The sequence below is a fragment of the Electrophorus electricus genome, chromosome 23 (assembly GCF_041902795.1).
Source record: "Electrophorus electricus isolate QZ-2024a chromosome 23, ASM4190279v1, whole genome shotgun sequence".
Taxonomy (NCBI): domain Eukaryota; kingdom Metazoa; phylum Chordata; class Actinopteri; order Gymnotiformes; family Gymnotidae; genus Electrophorus; species Electrophorus electricus.
Genome location: NC_137519.1, coordinates 187,491 through 208,522, shown reverse-complemented (window position 1 = coordinate 208,522; position 21,032 = coordinate 187,491). Strand labels below are relative to the sequence as shown.

At 38.9% G+C, this 21,032-nt stretch overlaps 1 pseudogene; it reads right to left on the bottom strand.

Annotated features, from left to right (window-relative positions):
* Window positions 1-649: 649 nt before the first annotated feature.
* Window positions 650-8,927, bottom strand: LOC145653272 (cytochrome P450 2K3-like; annotated as a pseudogene).
* Between the last annotated feature and the right edge of the window lie 12,105 nt (window positions 8,928-21,032).

Here is a 21,032-nt window from a genome sequence, read left to right as displayed (position 1 = left end):
CAATTATAATTAACATATTTCCCTACATTTAGCATGGTGCCCTGGTTAAAGGTATTTTGACAAATTTAAAACATACATTGCTACTATTTCAATCCACTAACAAAAAACTTGATCATCTTAGGGAGGACAAGATGCAACAATTTCTATCAAATGTTTCCAGATGATGAGAGTGTTTACAGTGAAATGCATCATACCTTGTGCAGTAGAAATATTAGACTTTATTTGAAGATTATGGCAAAACAGAGGCAGACTTCCCATGTTGTTCATATGTGTCACACTACTGTCAGATGAAACATTTGTAATAATGTATATACGAATTATACTGAGGGATGACTATGAACTTGACTTGGCATGAAAAACTAAAAGCACTGTTAATATTTACTGTAAATTATTAAGGTTCATTCACATATAAGAAATCATACATTTATTATAAAACTGAATGTTACTCAGCAATATGAATGATGAGGGTTTAATTTTAGGTGCCAAGTGTTGGGGCAGATAAGTGAGTTACATGTGAATGTGTTGGTCACGTGTGATGAACTTTGAAATCCAGGTTGCACCAGTGCCTGTGAATTTTTAAATAGTATTTTGCCAATATTATTCCAACCTTGAATGTAAATACTACCCTTACATGTTAAAAGTGAATGGATTATGCCAAGTAGTTTACTGCGCTGAGCTTATGGGGAGAGGGGTCAACGTGAAGCCCACAGCTGGCATGAGGTCCAACTGTTCCTCAGACACGCCAGGTGGAGGAGTGAAACGAAAGTGCTGCAGAAGAGTGGCGAAGAAGAGGAACAGCTCCATCCTGGCCAGACTCTCTCCCAGACACACCCTACGCCCTTAACAGACACACAGACAGACATTTAAAGTACAACATGAAATCTGGAGCACCAGATCAATGACAGAAAATGATTTCAGTGCACCTCCACAGAAGGGCATGAAGGCATCTCTCTTAATGAAGTGTCCCTACTCATCGAGGAAGTGTCCTGGATTAAAAGTGTAAGGGCTCTCCCACTCATTCTCATCCTTCAACACGGATGTCAAAAGAGCAAATACACAGGTTCCCTGCAAAGAATCACAGTTTTAGCTTAAGCAGGAAGCTAGTGACAGCTTTCTCTGGTATGACAACAGTGCAAAATTTAAATTTACGCAGCCATTTTGTCATGTCTTTGTTATATTTATAAACCAGCCAGTTTCAGCTCTCAGTCTCCTACGTACATTTAATAATTTTATCCTATGCATGCTTTTGTTGTATTGCTTTTAGACTCTTCTCAGTTAATCTAACAGCCTGACCTTCTTGATGAAGAAGCCTTGGAAGTTAATATCACAGGTAGTGGTGTGAGGGAGACTCATGGGTACTATGTCTGCCAGTCTCTGTGTCTCATGGATGACTGCATCTGTGTAAGGCAGGTTCTTGTGGTCATCCAGCACTGGCTGGCGGCCTCCAACCACCCTGTCAATCTCCTGTTGTACCTGATCTGGAGCACAACAGAAGATATTGTCTCGTGTTTTTAAGAAGACAAAAGCAATCAACTCTTTCAATATTACAATATAAACAAATACAAGAAGCAACCATGGTAAACCCTCAAACACCATCAAGCACCTCTTTGTCTTCCTCATTGGAGAAATGTCTTGGACACTGGATATTCACATTGCAGTTGGAATTCTTACCTTGTATGTGGGGGTACTTGGCCATTAAGCAGAATGCCCCAGTGGAGCGTTGTGCTGGTTGTCTCAGTACCAGCAGCAAACAGGTTGGAAACAGTTTGAAGGAGATTCTGTGCATGGAACAATGAGTTCTTTTTTCCAGCCTCCTAACCAATAATCAGAAGGGATCAATTAGTCAGCCAACATAAGAGACCACTTTCTTCCATCAGAGTACAACTGAGTAATACCAGGGATCATATAGAGAGATGTTTGAAAACCATCAAACCACTGGCTTTTTCCATACCAAGCCTAATCAGCTGGCCTAACAGTGAACCAATTCAACAAGCATGAAAAGGTTTTCTTAAGAAGTCCCATTTTATTTATATTTTTAAGGAACCAGTTTTGCTGTGCTAAAACCTATAAAGAAGCTTAAAATCATAAGGTTCCATTTATGCTTGCCAACTTAAGCCATTGTTTCATCCATGTTCATTTGTATGGTGGCCAGGAAGACCCAACATGCTGCAACTACATTAAACACATTCATCAAAACACATGTGCTACATTTCAGAAATGCAATGCAAATTCATGAATGTTAGACAAATTCCAAAAACATTTTATTCAAAATGACAACATATGCTACATTTCAGAAATGCAGTGCAAATTCAAAAAACACATGCAACTTCAGAAATGCTACAAATCCAGTCACAACACAATGAAAGTGTTGTTTCAGGGGGACACAAAAAGGGGTTATTCAACCAAACAGCCAGTGAAAAGTAATTTATATTTGTGATTTCCAAAGTTTTGTCACTGGTGGTACAGAATGAACAATTGGCCTATTTGTGCTTTGCATTCTTGCACATGTTTGGTTGTAAAGAATGCAGCCTTAAAGAACACTGATAAAACAAAATCCCAACTAACAGAAATATAAACCTGATCCTGCCAGTTAATAACTAGCTAGATGCATTCAGAGTGTGTTACTATTTTAAACTCCAGTTCAGCCTAAAGAGATTCTGTCGAATACAACTAGGTTTCTGTCCATATACCTACTTTTAGAGCGTTATTGATTTCAAACCATATTTTGTATGTATGTAAAAACAACACACTTGAGATTAACTAGTAAGAATAAGACAATTGACAAGATGGTCACTGTAGCAGACCAGTTAAACTATCAAACCTGAACAAAAACATAGTGTATCCTGTAAATTAGTAACACACTCTGAAGGTAGCTAGCTAGCTAGCTAACTAACTACGTATTAAGCCAGAAACATAGTCGCGTTAAATGGGATTTTTTTTTTCATCAGCGTTCTTTAAAGCTGCATTACAACCTAGCAGAATTAAATATGCAAAACTGCTGAGCATGAATAGATCAGTTGTTCATTCTGTATCAACATAATCCATAACAAACGATATAACCATGGTAATCACAAATATAAATATTTTTCATTAGCTACTCGGTCACCACTGGTCTCATAGGAGTCCATTCCCTCTCCGTGTCCTCAGAAACATGTCCGTCGTGTTGTAGCTGTTATTTGCAGGGTTTCTGAAGTTGCATGCGTTTTTTGAATTTGCATCACGTTTCATTTGCAGCACAGTGGGTCTTCACATTCATCGTACATTTGTGTTATTTTTAATTTTATTTTCTGCAATCTGAACAGTGTTACATTTAACTTTCCACTGAATTAAGAGAGTCAATCAAGGACACTCTGCCAATTGTAAACGCAATGTGTATAAATACTGCTATTATCAATGTTTAAACACCAGTTAAAGAGGTGTATACCAAGCTTGAAACAGGTGTTTGACAGTTCATGACTGAACTTGCTTTGGAGCAAGGGAAAGACATTCCTGTCTCCCATGAATATTGCCCCTATCTGTATTGTGAATTGTGTGATTTTTGTGTGCTTGTTTTTGTCCCACACAGAGCATCACGCACACATGGACAATGTTCCAGGCTGCTGGAACTGTCCAAATGCCCCATAATAAGAAGTGATAACGGCCTTTTGAAAGCCAACTTTGATGTTGTCATTCTTGTGACATAGCGAACAGGGAATTCCTTTACACAGTGTGACAATCAGGCTTCCCACACTCATAGAGCTCCTTGTGCAAGTATAGTCAATTAAGCAAAACATGTTAATTTTGTTAGTCTTTCCACTACTGCTTCCACTTACTGTAGTACTAGCAATTAAACTTCACATCTAGTAGTTCTCTAGGTAATGCTGTCAGTTATTAGGGATCCCTGTATGACCTTTATTCTCATTTATCCTGTCTGTTTTTAAAAATGATATTACCTATATGAATCAATACATTAATTCCTTTAGAATTGGTGATTAGTTGCTAAACATCCTATCGATTGTTGATCATACTCAAAATCTCCCACTGAGATGCAAACGAGAGTTTTCTGTTTCACCATTTGGCAGCCAGATAGTGCTACTGAAGCACTTTGAATTGCCACAGTATATGAAAAGTGCTATATAAATTAACTTAAGTTGCCTATTGATTAAAGGTCAGATTGAGTCGTCTTCTAGTTAGTCCTGTAGATTACTTTTGTTTTCTAAACAAATATTCTCATTTGTTTTATCTGGTTTCTCTCTTTATTCCCTCTATTCTTCAATGTATTATACACTATGCGATTGCTGATTAGTTCAACGTTCCATTAGCTGTCAAGTTTGTGGCTTCACTGGTGGCATTTCTAACCTGTGGTGGATGATCACGAGTTAGACAACTTGCGACTTCCAGTTGAGACTGATTAAAATATTTCCATATGCGATGGTGCCCCATTAATTTACTATAACTATAACAAATTTGATGAGTGCAGAATTATAAATTAGGAGTTCATACCACTACAGAGGTCATATGGATACTCCAAAATATGAGTGGTTGTATATGCACTATGTACAAGATAAAACTTGACACATTAAGCATTTCTGTATACAGCACAAGAAGGACATACCACGTTTTGTTTGCATGCTAGAAAACAGTCAATAAAGCCTCTGCACTCCTGAGGGTTCAGGGTCTCCTGGAGGCTGTGCACAAGCTGCATTATATCCTTCAGAGTTTTTTCACAGTTTGCCATGATAATTTTCCAGTCCTTTAGCCAGAGCCGAAGCCAGGGGAACATATTGTAAAGCTACAAACACACAGATTAACATTTTGTTATGTGCCTCCTACATTTATCCATACATCATCCTATCTTTGTGTCTCTTGCTTATTCAAAAACATAGCAGGGTACCTGTATAGAAGCTGAACCAGTGATCCTGATATTCTCATTGCTTCGGTTTACCATGTTTTGGAACCGAGGATCACTGTATTCAAACCTGCTTCCATATACAATGGCTGAGGTGATATTTGAGGCATTTATTCAATAACCAATAACAGGATGTTAAATGTTCCCATATATTACATTTTGGATAAATGGATAATTACATTATGGATAATTTGGATAATTACATTTTTGGCTCAACTACAAAAAATAGTTACTTCTGGTAAGAGTAAAATAGAAAATATATACTTATGTCTCTTACCCTTAAAGTTCTCCACCACTTCCCTCAAATTCCACATCTCTTCTATGATTCTCTCTTCACTCCCTCTCTTGCCCTGCCCAAAGTCCTGCAGGGTGCTAAGGGCAAAGCGCCTCATCTCTTTCCAGTTCTCACCATTAGAAAACAGAATTCCTTGATCATAAACAGAAATCATTAAACCTTTGTTGTTAAACAGCTAAATGTCAGCGAAATGCCATAAATGTAAATGTAAACACAAAATGCAGAATGGTTTTTCATCTTAACTGTGAGACAACTGCATGTTTTTACAATATTTATATAAAACAGGTATTCATGATGAAACACACATTGGGAAACTGCTTATGATCTATTCCAGTGCAAAACCAAATTATAACCATGATTAATAAGGAAAATAACATAAAATAATAATTGTCTTCAGAAAATGGCCTTTTATGAAGAACATTGCTGGCCTGGCTTCCCTCTGGCTGTTTCACAACGGTTTCCCCTTTTCTCCTAATTCTTCTCTTACACTTTAGTCATGCTCTTTCACCATGAATCTTGTTTTATTAATGTTTCCCTTGTTGGTGTCACTCTGGGTGACTTCTCCTTCAGGATATAAACACCTCCCCTGCCCTTCTTTTGGAAAATCTGATCACACCTCCATCCTTATCCTGCCTGCATACAGACAAAACTCAAACAGGAAAAAAGGTTTTCTGATCAGTCTATCAATGGAGTGCAGAGGCCACCTTCACACTTCAGGACTGCTTTGAAACCACAGACTGGTGGATATTTTGTGACACAGCTGGCACTAACATCAATGAATTCTCAGACATATGTGGAATAGACTTTGCATGATCACTGACTACAAAGGAAGTTGGTACTGTGATAGGGGGGTTGACCTCCTCACTTGCAGAGAAGCTAAATGTTCATTATGCTCGGTTTGAGGAAAACATCCCCCTTGCTGCAAAACTCCCAGTAGATCAGGAGAGCTTTGTGTCTGAGGAGGTCAGATCCTTTAAGGCAGTTAACCCACGCAAGGTACCTGGTCCACAATTGGATACTGGACTACCTGATATGCAGACCCAAGGTGGGGAAAGTAGAAAACAGCTTCTCTTCAACACTGACTCTAAACACAGGGGCTCCACAGGGTTGTGTGCTCAGCCCCCTCCTGTACTCCCCATTTACACATGACTGTGTAGCCAAACACACATCTAACATCATCTTCAAGTTTGCTGATAGCACAACCATCCTAGGCCTCATCACAAGGGGAGACAAGTCAACCTACAGAGACAAGGTTAGTGCTCCAGCTCAATGTCAGTAAAATGAAGGAGATGATTGTGGACTACAGGAAGCTGCATTTGGGTGGTCACTCTCGCCTATACATCAACGTATCCCATGGGGAAAGAGTCGGTTGAGTTTTTCGGTATACACCTCACAGATGACCTCACCTGGTTCAACCACACCAACACACTGGTGAGATCAGCCCAACAGCACCTCTTCTTTCTGTGAAGGTTCAGGAGGTTTGGCCTGCCGCCTGACATTTTCACCACCTTTTATAGATCTAAAACAGAGAGCAAACCCACAGGTTGCATCACTGTCTGGTACTGCAGCTGCACTGCAAGTGACTGAAGGTCCTCCAGAGAGTAGTGAGGACTGCAGAATCCATCATAGGCCACAAACCTCCAGCCTTACAGGATAGCCATCAGTCCTGCGGCTTGGGGAAAATGAAAATGATGCAGCTAGACAGTAGCCACCCAGCACACAGCCTGCTCACTGTGTGTCACAGGCATCGCAGTTCCCACGGCGACATATTTACGTGCTTGGTTTGGTTTCTGTCCCTGGTATACTTGGCTCGGTTTTGTCAAGCTCTTGTTTTGGTTTCGTTCTGTTCCACCCCCGAGCCTGTATCCCCAGCTGTAATTATGTTCACCCGTGTCTGGTAATGTTTATCTGGATCTTCATCAGTCTTGGTTATTTAAGCCCTGTTTTGCTTTCCAGTTTGTCGGTTATTTTGGTTTGCCAGTTGTGTTTAGATTTGGTGTTGCTGTTGCTGTCATTGTCTCTGTTACTTCCTAGTTAGTTTCCTGAAGTCTACCTCATTCTGTGCTGATGAACAGTTTCTACCCTCCTATAAGGCTCTTAAACAGGATGTGAAACAGTTAGTCCTTAGTATTAGTTCTTGGCAGCACACCACTACTTGAACATTTCCACATAGTCACTATTAACATACAGGGTGTAGTTTATCTACAGATTACCCTGGGCTAATATATTCAATAGCAGGAGGCTCCTTATTAGGACTCTTCTGAAGTCTAGTCACCATCTATTCTGAAAAAAATCAAAACAAAAAAGTAAATAAATAATGAATGAAAAACAAATAATTTACCTAATTAAAATTTAAATAGTACCATGATCAACTCACACACACATTCCATCATCTAAATTGGCTGAATAAGGTTTTCTGAATCCTTGGCTGAAGTCATAGAATATGGGACTGATGTCTCTTGTCTCCAAATTCTTCTGCATGATTCACCAGTGCTTGTTTGACAGTTTGATATCCTGTCAGGACAACTACTTTCTTTGGACCAAAATACACAGTGAATATGGATCCATATTGTTTTGACATCTGCAAACACAAATTGGATGGATAAAAAGTTTTCTGTTAATACAATGTACTCTATACAATGGGTTGATGGATTTTTTTGAATTTTAAGTAAAGACACTGCCATATTTATTTATTTAGTTAGGGTTTCAGAAGTAATAATCACATTGTTGAACTTGTGACTTTATGAGTCAAGACTGATTTAACATAGTCCTTAAATAATAATTAATTCATTAATTTTCCCTGCTAATCAGAGTGGTGCGGTAACGTGCGGTGGCCCGAGTGCCGTAGGGGGAGCGGCAGGACGCACAGACTCCTCCGACTGGGACGAACATTTATTCACATTTAACATGAAACACTAACGGCACTCACAAGAATCACTCACGACTGATACAAACAAGAAACGATTAACATTAAACACATACGGTGAACACTAATACAGTGAACATTGACTATGTTACAGCACACGTTACAGAATAACCAACCGCTACAGCACGCACTCTCCCTCGACAAAAAAAGTAATTCCTAGCGGGGGGTGCATGAACATCCTCTGCACCTCTGCCTGGATCCCAGGATATTGGGGAGAGGACCGTTGTCTGCGTCTTCTCCGGAGGTAGAGGGGAACAGCCCCAGGAATTTCTTGGGGGGGGCCTCAGGCGGTTGAGCCCGGGCCAGGGAGGACCGAGGGGCACCACAACCACCAGAAAGAGGGCGGTTGCGTGGAGCCAGCGGGATCTCCCAAGACCCTTCTCCTCAGCTGACTCGCCAGCGAAACTGGAAAGGTCTGCCCAAAGCCTCAGAGGCAACCCGCCTCTGGGACGCTCTTAGAGCGGCGGGAAAGAGGAGGACCGTTTAGGGATGTCTGGAACCGGGGCGGACGTGCACCCCCGCGTGTCCGCTGAGGCCTCGGACACGTCAAGGAGCCTGCGGGGACGGCGGGCGCCACGTCACAGCGCCTTGTGTTTGTGTGTTGGTGCTATTGTGTGTTTCTGTTTGCGCCTTTTGTGTTTACAGGCGCAACGTGTGGTGGAGTGTACCGGACTGCCCCGAGAGAGGCAGGGAAGCTGCCTTTCTCTCTCTCCCCGCGAGGTCTCTCTTGCTGGCGGCACCTGGCCCGCCTGGGCGCCGGGCACTGCCATGCTGTGTTTGTGTGTACGTGTACACGGTACCTGGAGGTTGACGTTCATTGGACGGATGCGTCGGGATCCGCGCCCCTTGGGAGGGGGTTCTGTCACGGAACGCTCGCCTCCCGCGATTCACGTGGTTCGACCCGCCATGTGCAGTGGGAGGACTGTCTTGTCTGTAACCACACCTGCACCTCGTATATACACCTGCACCTTAATGTATATAAACGCGTGTTAAAGTGTGCAGGATGTTGGTTATTGTTGGCGTAATGTCTGAATGTAATGTGTTTGTTAGATGTATTCTTGTGTATCGTGTTTGTTTAACTTTAACCATTTCATGTTCCTTGTTTGTGATAAGCGTGCCATTGTGTCGTTTGTTAATAAATGTTCGTCCCAGTCGGTAGAGTCTGTGCATCCTGCCCCTCGCCCTACGGCACTCGGGCCGCCGCACCTTACAGGTGCCCCAAGTAATCTTATCATTTTTGATTGCCAATTTATTGAGGTGATCATAACACTATATTTGTGACAATAGCTGTTGTAAAAAATGCTATATACCAACTAGCTAGCTATCTTCTCCGTAAACTAGCTACTGTTAGCTCACACCTACGTTCCATGCAAACATTATTGTAAAAAGTAGAAAAATGAACATTATGAAAACTATTCCAGTGTTTAATTAATATCACTTCCACTTTGTAAATATTTCTACCATGTGAGTCACGTATCTGTGACTATCATGAACAATTGCATCATTTCCTAGATGAGGCAGATGTAAAAGGAGACATTTGCAGCGAGGCATTACTTAGCCATTGTTGTAAAACAATTATTTTGTAGCCTTCTTGTCATTTTACTACCTTAACCCTTTCCTTTTATAAGCTGTTTTTTAATCAGTAACAATTTATGAAACATTAGCTAACCTACTAATATGCAAAAAATAGGCTTGTCTTCATAGCCAGAGTACACATATTATACTGTTACTGTTCCATATTACACAGGGTACTGTTCTGAATGTTTCTTGTAGATAATGGTCTAATGAATCATTGCTTGGTCTTACTAAATGCTACGCTGTCTGCCAGTTCACACAAGCCACCTGTTGCAGTGTTGCTGTCAATGTATGTCAATTAGAATTCTGTCAGTGGAGGTGCTGATGCCATCAGGGGCTGCTGTGTTCTCGCACACATAGCTGGCACTAAATAACAGGTCTAAACCAAGTTAAGAATGCACTCTTCTCGGTAAAATTTAATTTTTAGCTCTGAAAATGACCAAGGTGTGGACCTCAGTGACCTCATAGCTAGCTATGAGCATGCTCCTAAAGTTAAAGGGGAACTTCATGGATTTGACTAATTTTCTTTATCATTCAATGATTTAGACATAAACAAAGTTATTAAGAGTTTTTTGGTGTGAAATGTGCATTTCTAGACACATTTAGTAATTAGCTGTCAGAGTAGTTCACAGTGGTAGTACTAGAACCACACGTTGTGACGTCTACACTGCAAAAATAGTCACTTAATCTGTTCTCCAAAATGAGCAGTATCTGTCTTCTAAGTTTGTATATGATGATGGTAAAAGAGTGATAAACTTTAAAAACTACATCTTTGGGTCCTATTTTTCCTTACAACATCCTCCATGTGTCTCTCCATCCTACACCTCCTGGTTCTTCTGCTTGTGTGTGTTCAGTCACTCTCCTTGCATTCAACCAACCAGCAGGTCAGCAGGTGTAGTGTTACGATAGAAATGACAAGTCACCATTTACTACATAATTAATGTGAAGTAGCCCCATTTTGTTAGAATAACTTGAAAGTAGTCTAAAAATGTCATTTTATTTATTTTATTTTTTTAATGCCCTGGCCAGTATTCTTTGGCTGCACTTTAGGGGGACATTGATTTTATTTTTCAATTTTCATTAGTGATGTCACATACGTCATTGTTTGTATGCAGACCTCTACAGGATTTTATATTTGAAGGTTCAGTTTTACAACTAGCTGACTGGGGATTTAGGAACGACAATATCACAATATTTTTTACTAATATCAGCCTTTATCCAGTAGACTCAGTATAATGTGCAAACAGCAGTAAGATGTTGTAAAGGGATTGTGGGGCAAAACATGGGTGCAAATTCACAGAGCTGATGGACCTGGAATGTGGAACAGGTTGCACTGAATGGTGGGAGATGCTAGAGTGACGCTGAAAGGACAAAAGCTGAATGTGACATCATCAGGAACAAGGCGCGATTAACAGTACTCATTAAGTGACGATTTATTAATGAAACACACAAAGAAAACAAAGCAGCTTCAAATAGAAGCAAAAGAAAATAAATGAAAATAAAATAAAATTAAAAACAAGCAGGAACGCTACTAAATGGTGGGCAGGCTCAGCAAAGCCTGTAACAGCAGGGTTAGGGACCATCAGTAGGGTCAGAGCTGATGAGATAGCACCTCTTTTATATCTGAGGTCAATTTTTCAACTAGGAGTGAGATATTGTATTTATTTGATGCTATGAGTTTATGTATTTGTGTTAACATTTTCTGAGGTTTAATTTAGTGTAGTTATATATATGGCTAGGGGGAGTATGGTTACAAAAGTGTCTGATATTGACTGTTTTCTTTAAAACATCTTTGTACAAATTGAAAGTGACAGTTATCTGGTATGTTGTATTTTTCTGACGTCAAAGAAAATACCAGAGAATAACTGTGCCCGGCTGATTATACCTCTCTGCCTCCATGTGCAAAATACAAAGGGTTTGTTATTGATTAAAAACATGGGATTGTTCCATAAAGTTTGATCATAGGGAGAATAGATGCAATTAAGAATTTTGTTTGAAATCTACCAAGTATTCAAGGTAGTACTTATTGTATTGTATTCATAACATTTCAATTTTTTAATAATTTTGTTTATGAATGGAATGCTATTGATGCCTACTTCTTGAATTAAGCTCCTCAATGTCTAATCATGATTGGTTTAAATTACTTGTCCAGTGTCTGATGTAAAGCAATTGGTGGGAAAAGAAGTAGTAATAAAAATTTGTATTAATAAATAAATTTAATTTTGAGGTTGACATTCAGGTACATGCTGATGGCAAACACCTAGAAATCACAGAGGGGGAGAGTTAGAGAGTTAGTGTGCACCTTCTGCAGTTGTTTGACACATTTAGGTCCTTTTCAGGATACGAGATTAACTGGTCCAACTTTTCCAACTGGTCAGCTCTTACATCTTTGAACAACATGGCCAGTTCAATTCAACTACCCTCCTTATTTCCTGTTAATGATTCATTTAAATACCCGGGGTTTGATTCTTTCTTCTTTATCAGTGATGGCAATGGACAATTTTCACACCTTGCTGCAAAAAATTGAGATGATTTATATAGGTGGAGCTCACTGAGAACATCTCTGGGATAAAAATGAATATACTTCTACAACTCAGCTATCATTTTTACATACTCCTGATTTACCTCCCACTCCCTGTATAAATGACATAGGCTACCGTGATTTGGGCTGGCATTTCAACAAGCAAAATGGCTCAGTTTTTTGGCTTGATACATCATTGTTTATTCAAAAAACCTTTTTCCATAACTCTTTTTCACATTTTGACTTTAGCAATATTCTGACTTTTCCATCTCATCCTAGCGTAAAAATCTTTTTGTGATATTTGGGTGTTTGGGCTTTTTCCAATTCTGCAAAAACTTTGTGGACAGAAACCCCACTACTGATGGTGTCTAACCCTGTTGAGGGTCCCTAACCCTACTGATGGTCCCTAAACCTGCTGATGGTGCCTAACCGAGTTTACGGAGGCAGTAGGAGGGTTTATTGGAAAACTGGTGGACGAAATGATTCCAAGAGCCACCATAAAGACATTTCCCAACCAGGGTGAGAAAAAAACCATCTGCAAGCCTCTGAACTCTCACACTACTGCCTACAACGTGGGGCTCATCAGGAACATGAACAAGTACAAGTCTGTGGCATACGGAAAGCACAGGGCGGTGAGAGAGCTGAATCAGCGCTATGGGAGGAAACTAGAGTCACAGTTCCAGCAGAGTGGCTCTAGATCCCTGTGGCATGGACTATGGATAGATACATAAATATATATACCTACAGAGAGACAGATAGACACAAACCTACCGATACATACCTGCAGATGGATGGACAGATACATACATAAATATACATACCTATAGATAGATAGATAGACACATACCTACCGATACGTACCTATAGATGGATAGACAGATACATAAACAACTATACATACCTAAAGAGCGATAGATAGATACATACCTATCAATACATACCTGCAGATAGATAAAAACATAGATACATACCTGCAGATGGATAGACATATACATACATAACAATACATAACTATAGAGAGAGATAGATAGGTACATACCTACCAATACATACGTGGAGATAGATAAATACATAGATACATACTTTCTGATACATACCTGTAGATGGATAGACAAATACATACATAACTATACATACCCATAGACAAATAGATAGATACATACCTACCGATACGTACCTATAGATATCTATCTATAGGTACGTATCGGTAGGTATGTATCTATCTATTTGTCTATACAGATACATAAATAACTATACATACCTAAAGAGAGATAGATAGATACATACTTACCGATACATACATGAAGATAGATAAATACATAGATACATACTTACCAATACAGACCTGCAGATGGATAGACAGATTCATACATAGCTATACATACCTATAGAGAGAGAGATAGATAAATACCTACAGATACATACATGCAGACAGATAATACATAGATACATACTTACCGATACATACCTGTAGATGGATAGACAGATACATGCATTACAATACATACCTTTAGATAAATACATAGATACATACTTACCGATACATACCTGTAGGTGGATAGACAGATACATACAAAACTATACATACCTACAGACAGATAGATAGATATATACCTACCGATACGTACCTGCGGATACATACATAACAATACATACCTATAGAGAGATAGACAGATACATACCTACCGATACATACCTGCAGATAGATAAATACATAGATACATACTTACTGATACATGCCTGCAGATGGACAGACAGATTCATACATAACTATACATACCTATAGAGAGAGAGATAGATAAATACCTACAGATACGTACGTACGTATAGATGGACAGACAGATACATAAACAACTATACATACCTAAAGAGACAGACAGATATATACCTATCGATACATACCTGCAGATAGATATATAGATATACACTTACCGATACATACGTGCAGATGGACAGACAGATATATACATAACTATACATACCTATAGACAGATAGATAGATACATATCTACCGATACATACATAACAATACATACCTATAGAGAGATAGACAGATACATACCTACCGATACATACATGCAGATAGAGAAATAGATACATACGTAGCGATACATGCGTGCAGATGGACAGACAGAATCATACATAACTATACATACCTGTAGAGAGAGAGAGAGAGAGAGATAAATACCTACAATTACATACCCATAGATGGAAAGACAGATACATAAACAACTATACATACCTAAAGAGAGATAGAGATACATACTTACCGATACATACCTGCAGATAGATAAATACATAGATACATACTTACTGATACATGCCTGCAGATGGACAGACAGATTCATACATAACTATACATACCTATAGAGAGAGAGAGAGATAAATACCTACAGATATGTACCTATAGATGTATAGACAGATACATAAACAACTATACATACCTAAAGAGAGAGCGACATATACATACCTATCGATACATACCTGCAGATAGAAAAATACATAGACACCTACTTACCAATACATACCTGCAGATGGATAGACAGATACATACATAACTATACATACCTATAGACAGATAGATAGATACATACCTACTGATACATACGTGCAGATAGATAAATACATAGATAGATACTTACCGATACATACCTGTAGGTGGATACACAGGTACATACATAACTTTACATATCAATAGAGAGATAGATAGATACATACCTACCGATACATACTTACAGATAGATTACATATATACATACTTACCAATACATACCTATAGATGGATAGGCAGATACATACAAAACAACACATACCTATAGAGAGATAGATAGATACATACCTACCGATACATACTTACAGATAGATTACATATATACATACTTACCAATACATACCTATAGATGGATAGGCAGATACATACATAACTATACATATCAATAGAGAGATAGATAGATACATACCTACCGATACATACATGCTGATAGATAAAAACATATACATACTTACCAATGCATACCTGCAGATGGATAGATACATACCTATAGATACATACCTGCAGACAAATAGCTAGATCCATACTTACTGATACATACCTGTAGATGGATAGACAGATACATACCTACCAATACATACCTACAGATAGATACATATATACCTACTGATACATATGTATAGATAGATACTTACAGTGAGAGAGATAGATACCTACCAATACATACCTACAGATGGACAGATGCTTACCTACCAATACATACCTGCAGATAGATATATAGTTACATACCTACCGATATAGATAGATAGAGCGATAGATACATACATACATACAGACACATAGATACAGATAGATGCATACATACATACGTACATACACAGATAGATAGATAGACACTTACATACAGATACATACATACATACATACATAGATACATCCAAACATACATAGATACATACATACATATATACATACATACAGATACATAGTTACAGATGGATACATACATACAATCATACACAGATACATATTTACAGATAGATAGATAGATACAGATACATAGTTACAGATACATAGATACATACATACAGATACAAACATACATACGTACATAGATAGATAGATACATACATAAATACAAACAAGCATACATAGATACATAGTTACAGATGGATACATACATACATACATACATACATACAAATACATAGTTAGATAGATACATACATACATACACAGATACATAGTTACATACGTACATAGATACATACATACATACAGATACGTACGTACATACATACGCAGATAGATAGATAGATAGATAGATAGATAGATAGATAGATAGATACATACATACACAGATACAGTACAGATACTTACATACATACACAGATACAGTTACAGATACAGATACATAGATACACAGATAGATACATACATACATAGATACAGATAGATACGTACATAAATAGATACATAGTTACAGATAGATAGATAGATAGATACATACATACACACACAGATACATAATTACAGATACACAGATGCATACATACATAGATAGATACATACAAACATACAAAAGTAATTAGATACACGTAGGAAGACAAAGAAGAATTTTAGGTCTACCTTTGATATCGAAGAAATCAAGAATTGTCCTAACTATCCAATATGAGGAAAAGGCACGCAATCGTTATTTTGCAGTGTCGGTTTGCGCTCTGACCGTAATGTCAACACCGCGTGCAGTCGGACCTTTATAAAATAACTTGTTCTATTCTGTCTCACACACACACACACACACACACACACACAGTGACGTCATATACACCACTGTGTCGTTTTAGCGTGATTAAAATAGGCTACTCACAGGACTGTTACGGATCTTTTGCTTTGACTAGCTAGGTTAGCTAAATCAGCTAGGTTAGCTAGCTAGCTAACTATTCGACGAAACTGAGTATACAAACGCAATGGTAAAAACCTGTGGTAAAAAGACCAAAACCTTAAGTAAATTGTTAACTGTTAAAAAATAGATTTCTAAAGCCTGGATTATGAATTATTGGGAGATAGAGGCGACAATGCAGCGCTAAAGACAAAAAAGGAATTTTAACCGCAGTTATGAGTGGCAGCACCAGCAATCGCAGGTGTGAGTGGCATTATATTTACATTTACCCTCCACATCCTTTGTGTCTGTATATTCGTCCTCGATGCGTCCAGTACACCATCTCCAGAAACGCCTCATTTTTCCTCTGTCCTCTTCAGTGACTTTCCACAGACTGATTTGTAAAGGTGTTCATGGGATTCCCCTCACATGTGACATCAGGCCACAGGACATATGGGGTTCTAAAGTTCCAAGAGTGTAGATGAGTTGTTTTTCTTTGAATTTCCTAATTTCATTGCTGCCATAGCAACAACTGGCAATGCAAACAGACGTGTCATTAATGCAGTGACTCTACCTCAACCTGGATTGATTAACCATGTACGGCTCACCGGAGACTGTGATACATATAACATCCCAAAGTGTACTTCATTCTGAGCAAAATCTAACTAGCCTCATTACTGCTGAACTATGAGGGGCCCTTTAGGGAGAAATCAGGGAAACACGACTTGTACATACATATGAAACATTTTCACATAAATAGCCTACTACTTACATTTGTGTATAATAATTTAAACTTGCATATACACGCACTTGCCCACTCAATCCCTGGTGCGTAAACATAGAGTTGCACTATGCTTATGTTGGTATGGGGATGTCTGTGTGTATATAACAATTTTCTGTGCGCCCGGAAGTCATTTCATTGTAACTTCAAGGCAGATATTTAACATGTGTACAGTGCGTATAATAGACAGAGGAAGACTGTTGAACTATTAATATTACGACAGTTATTGACATTTGTGTAATAAGTAGTGCTTCTCTTAATGACAAATGTAACTTTTCCCATATAGAATTGTGTGCTTTATATTGTTTGGAGGAACTTTTTCTTCTCATTTAGAAATATGTTCACTAAGTGCTCAGATTGTCTTATTATTTATTATGCTCAGTCTCAGCATTTTTGGCAGATTTCACCACGTTATTACGAACGTGGATACGTCATCTTATAATTATAAGCAGTGTGAGATGTGAAGCTAAGCGAATCACATGTGCAGAATTTCTAACAATAGCCTGTTTTGTATAGCCTGGCTAACTGACCAATCAGTGAAATTAAATGTGGCTGCTGAGCTTGTTGCAGCTGGGTCAATTTAATTTGATTTAATTGTGTTTAATTTTAAACTCAGCTGCGTGCCATGAGACACAAGTTAATCTGAGCATTTTTTTTTGTTCTAGCTGTAAGATAACGCCGACTTAACCTAGCCATGTTTTAGTTCGCTTGAAATAATTGAGGTTCATCGCTAGAGGGTGCTGTTCACTTTTTTTCTTTTTTCTTTTTGTATTATTGATCAGGAAAAAACTGAAATAGATGAGGTGGACGTTTTCTATGTATGATATGGAATTTGAGTATATGAGTGAATGTTACTATGTAAATGTGTAAGAATTTGTGGATAAGATTATTATGAGATTATTTATAATCAAACGACTACATTATACAACCACATCTTCCTTTTATTTACATATAATACAGATATTTTATTTACAGAGCAGCTCCTCATTGGTTCAGCTCAGAAGCTTCTTTTTTGATGTCCTCTTTCTCCAGGTACTCCTGCAGAATTTGTAGATAAGATTATTATGAAATTATTTATAATCAAATGACTACACTATGCAACCACATCTTCCTTTTATTTACATATTATACAGATATTTACAGATATTTATATTTTACTTACAGAGCAGCTCCTCATTGGTTTGGCTCAGAAGCTTCTTTTCAATGTCCTCTTTCTCCAGGTAGTCCTGCAGTTTAGGCATCTCATCTGCCAACCGCCTGAGGGCAGAAGAGACGTGGTGTGAAGCTTAGCCTGCTGTTAAAGGCTACAGATATAGTACATCTGTGAGGCTAAAAGCGCTTATTATATGAAGCCTTATAGAGGTCATTTGGAATGATCTCTTTCGATCAACCCTAATGTAACCCTTACAAACTTTCATGAACTCATTTGAATAACACTACCATAGCCCTTAAGAAATTTCCTAAAATTTTTTAGGATGTTCTGAACAGATTATCTCTTAAAGGTTAAATCCCTCAAAGGTCTTAGTCCTGCTCATCCCACATGCTGATGTGTGAGTGAAACAGTGCAGAGGTGTAGAGACCTGGACTTGGCGGCATGCAGGGCTTTCCTGGCAATTAGTGCTGCCGGAGAACCAGAACATGCTTCCACATCCAGTATATTTTACTCCAGTTATTCTTTTTATGAGCCTACACACACACACACACACACACACACACACACACACACACACACACACACACACACACACACACACACACACCACACATTGGCTTTTACTTTGCTTAAAAAAGGAGGGAAGATAGGTTAAAAAAGAAAATATTGTGCACTGACCATAACTCTATTAACATGCTCACTCAGAGTTAACACAGATCACCACACGGGGGTGATGTCCGAGTTGAAATACCTTTGAATATAATTTACTTGAATATCAGTTTTCCTTCAATCCGGCAATGGTCATTTTCATGTGTCTTACTTGCCTGTTTTATGCTTATTCATATCCCCCAAAAGTCTGTTTAGACAAGCGGTACGTTTAAGCTCTTTCGTGGTGCATTTGACATACGAGTTTATCTTTTGCTCATAATGCATTAATGACATTTACCATCTCCAGTTAACAATTTACTTCAGGTTTTGGTCTTTTTACACAGGTTTTTACCATAGCGTTTGTGTACTCAGTTTCGTCGAATAGTTAGCTAGCTAACCTAGTGCCTGTGTGTGTGATAGTTAGGACAACTCTTGATTTCTTCGATATCAAAGGTAGACCTAAAATTCTTCTTTATGTCTTTCTGTGTGCATGTATGTTTGTATGTATCTATCTCTCTATAGGTATGTATTGTTATGTATGTATCTGTTTATCCATCTACAGGTATGTATCGGTAACGTACCGATGGATAGACAGTGAGGGAAGCCCATTGTAGGTATGTGACCTACAACCTTCACCTGTCTGTCTTTAAGTGGGTTTCCCCTAAGGCTGGATTTTAAGGCCCTGTTTTGGGTCTACACTGAACACCATCAGTCCATCCAACAGTCCATCATCTTAGCCATTCATCTACCCACCTCTGCCCTGAAGTCATTCCCCTCAGTCCTAGCTTAGCTAGGTCCTCCCTCCTTGTTTGATCAATCTCCCTCTCTTTTTCTATCTAGCTCTTTGTTTTTTCACATTGCACAAGAAACGTTTGTGCGCAATTAGACACGCACGCACGCACGCACGCACAAACACGCACACACACTCGTGCTCACACGCACACACTCGCGCGCGCACACACACACACACACATGCACATGTGTACACACACACACATATGCTGTACTGACTCTGTAGTCTAACTCAGAGCATTTTAAATTTAAAAAATTCCATTGAGATTAAGCTGCAAAACCACATCTTTAATTTGAGAAATTAACATCAATAATGGATGAACTATACAATAATAACTGCTCAGTTTGTTCTGAATCCTCTTATTTAACGGGACCATGAGTAACTGGCCCCATGGCTGCTTGTTTCTCAGCCAGCTGTTTGTCATTACGTTATTAGATCCTGCACTAGAGAGCTAGCAAAGGTCTAGAACAAACCCATTTAATACACAAAAAGGTCTGGAGTAAACGCCTTCACATCACTTAGAGTGTGGCCTCCTTATAGACTGTCTTGTAGGTGTAGTGATGGAGTACCAAACTCCCTCTCATTAACTGTAAACCTGGAATGTATTTATGATGGCCAGTAACCTGAATTTCCAACACCCTAGACAATGCAGACTCAGTACGGTATGCTGCCTTCTCTATTCAATTGCCGTTAAGGGTTCTTATTGATGGGTTGGGATTATAGAATTATGGTGTATTAACAGATTATTGCTTCTGTGTGCTTTGGATGACATGCCCAAATCCACCTGAATATGTCAAAGCCAATCCAGGTGGTGTTTATATGAGTAAGGTTTATATGAGTAATCTTCATCACTGCCCACTGGTTCTCTGGCAGCTCCAAGCGCAGACATGACGAGCGTGAAGAAGTGGGCGCCTTCGCCTCTCCGGGTCCTACACCTGTCCGCCAGGCTCTTCTCACACCCACGCGCTTCCAGTCAGTGGGGGCGGCCTCCCACGACCCCCGCCCACAGCACTTCTCGCGGACGTGCAATGCTGTGCACTTCCTGTGTCAAATGTATGGGTTCGGCGTGCCACTCTACAACG